Here is a 3321-nt window from a genome sequence, read left to right as displayed (position 1 = left end):
ACTACGATAAGACTACTTAAGTCACCTTATATAAAGGCCCATACTCACAACTCACAAGTTTACTCATTCTAAACTTATGCACTTTAAACTTACAACACTTTTTTATATTCTCTCTTACAGGTGTTTAACCTAAGCATCTAAGTGTTCATCTCAACAATCTAACCCTTGTTGAGGAAGCGAGTTCATTGAAGTAGAAAGAAGGCAAAGTTAGGAATTTTAACTCTTATTAATAAAATCATAGATAAACACCGTGATTGAAAGAATCTCTTTCAAAGCCCACTTAAATAAATAGCACTAGATGACAATATAATGGTGGAGTCTCACTGCAATAATTGTATATACCCTATTATCACCAAAATTTATTTAATCAAATCAAATCTTTCTAAAGTCATTTCCTTGGATAAATTAACCTTGGTTTTCAAATAGATTTTGAAAGTATATGGCAGCCAAATTAATATATTAAGAAACTTTAATTGAGCACAACCAATGGTTAACATTTATTTGCATCAAGTGAGTATAGAGATTCCTTAAGATTGATAGCCAAGTTAAGAGGAATATATAACTCACTAAACAACCAAATGGAACAATGGAAAGTGGGTCCTTATTAATTAGCTTCTCTGCTTGCTTTGTGCTAAACAGAAGGCATAAATTTTCTCAATCCCTCCTTCGTGTGTGTATGGTAACAATGGAACAATGAGATCGTTATTATAGCATAAAATCATACTGTAAGTTTTCACCAATATCAAAGATGTCACAAAAGTTAATGTATTAAATAAATTTAATAAACAGAAGATGCTACTACAACATTTCATCACAAAGAAATTTAAGTGCTACCAACCAATGAAGCTTAAAGTTACAAACGGATAATATAATATTTAAAAAAAAAAACCATAGAATTTAACAGATAGATATATAGAGTTATATTATTTTTGTTTCATAAATTTTATCTTTATTGTTTAAAAAAGGTAATATATAACTCATGAAAGGGAGTATTTTTACTTAAATTAAATTTGCACGACGAATAGGGAAATAAGAGATTTTCGGAATAATAACACAATGATTTATCTTGTAAATGTAAATTTTCTAATGTGTTAATGATAAAGTTGTAATTATAGTAAAAATAATAAGAATGGTTTAATAAGATAATTTATGGGATGACAATAGCATCACTCTTTAAGAAATGAGATATAACCCATGCAAAAAGACCAAAATAAGTATTTTCAAAATAATTTTTTATCTACTATTAATCATATTAAAATTTAATTCTTTTAAATAGAAACTTTAAAATTTTAAAAGTTGAAAACTGGTCGACAGTGGCTAGTTGCCGTCACCAATGAATTTGTAGACGAGAAGTAGTTTGACACCGTTGGCACGGTTGTACTCGCCAGCCGACAATTTATCAACCGTGTCAGTGGTGTTGTCAAATACTACCTTGTTTTTCGGTAATAGGCAAGGAAAGTTTCAGCTAAACTTTGCTAGTTCGCTATAGCAAAACACCGTCATTTTTTACGATTGTTGGTACGGATGCATAGATTGCGGATTGACGAGTGCAATAGTGCCAGTGATATCAACACAATTGTCGCTGTTGGTAGCCGACCATCGTCGACAATAACTGGCCAACGATTCCATCGACCAATTTCCAACTTTTCTATTTAATTTAATAAAAACTATATTATATAATTTTATTTTATTTCGGGGTATATTTGTAAATAACCCTCCCAAAAGCAGTTTTTGAAATCTAAAATAGATTATGCAACAATTTAATTCTCCTATGATCACTTTTGAAATATGTTTACCAATCTTTCGGGACGGTAATACTAAGGAGTGAGTGGAGGCTCATGCCCCCATTGACCTTGGAAAAAACTCAATTTGTACCCTTCTACTATGTGTTGTGACATTAGCACCCATTTATTTTATTTAGCAAAGTAGCCTGAAATCCCAACATTATCACTACCTTTTATTTTATTTTTCTCAAATTTTAAATTTATTTTAATTTTCTTTCTTTTAATGTATTAAAAAGTCGATTTTTCATGAATAATTTTCTTATATGTAAATTTTTTTTCTTTGCCCCCTTTGAAACAAATCCTGGCTCCGTTTTCGCCAAACACATTTAGAGTAATAGCTTATGAAATAAGTGATTTTAGGAGAAACTACAATAATCTCAAACTCACCATTGTGAGCTGACCAATTATGAGTTGATACGTCGCGTTTGTGAAAGAAAGTTAGTGAGAAGAGTTTTGTGAGTGTAGTATTACTGTTCTTTGAGAATAATGATAGGTTGACAAACACTTCTTACAACTTTCTCTCACAAACGCTAACGTGCCAACTTACAATTGGTCAATTCACATTTAATTAGGTGGGACCCATTATTGGACAGACGAGACATATTGCGAGCTAACCAATTACAAGATGACATGTCACGTTTGTAAGAGAAAGTTAGTGAGAAGAGTTTGTGAGTGTAATATTATTGTATTCTTTAATCATCCTTAAAATTCATGGATAATACAAATATATTCTTCTTTTGCCTGTTCAAATCCATGCTTTTATTATAGTAAGAAACTTTAATTTAGTAGAAATATAGAGATGAATTTCTGTAAATTGGATTGATACCCATACTCTGTTTATTTAAACAATCAAATTATTGACTTTGCTTGTAGAATGCCTGTTTGTAACCCCATAAATGAGTAGTTGCACAGCTCTATTAATACACACACACACACACACACACACACATAGAGAAAAAGATGGCCGCAATGTCCCAAGTTAGGGGTGAGCATGGGTAGCGGGTAGAACCGAAACTTGCAAGTAGAACCGAAACTTGCAAGTAGAACCGGAACTTATCCAGAACTGACACTGTGCGAGTAGGTTCCGGTTCCATTTTTTTGTAACCGATATTGAGCTGTTCCGGTTTCGGTTGCTACATGTGGAGGAACCGGAATCGGAACCTGGAAAAAAGAACCTGCAGCGAGTACCCTGTTTTGGAACCTAGGCTGAAATTAAATATCTGTGAAGAATGGGGGATCTATTATAATTTTACAAATAAAAAAATTAAAATGGAAGAAGTTAATTTTTTACAATAACCTAATTAAATAAATATACAATTATACTTAAGTTTATATAAAAAACTTTAATATATTATAATATATTAATATTAAAGTTTTAATTAATTAAGTGTATAATTGGAATTATGACCAATTAAAAGTGTTTAATGTTATTAAAAGAATTATTTTTGAATCACATAATATATTTGATTGAATAATAATATAATATTTAGTTATTTACTTCAATTATCAAGTTCTAAGTATATCATTACATTATAGT

Source organism: Pistacia vera, unplaced genomic scaffold (assembly GCF_008641045.1).
Source record: "Pistacia vera cultivar Batoury unplaced genomic scaffold, PisVer_v2 Contig36, whole genome shotgun sequence".
Taxonomy (NCBI): domain Eukaryota; kingdom Viridiplantae; phylum Streptophyta; class Magnoliopsida; order Sapindales; family Anacardiaceae; genus Pistacia; species Pistacia vera.
The sequence above is the reverse complement of the archived record's forward strand: the minus strand, read 5'-3'. Positions refer to the sequence as shown.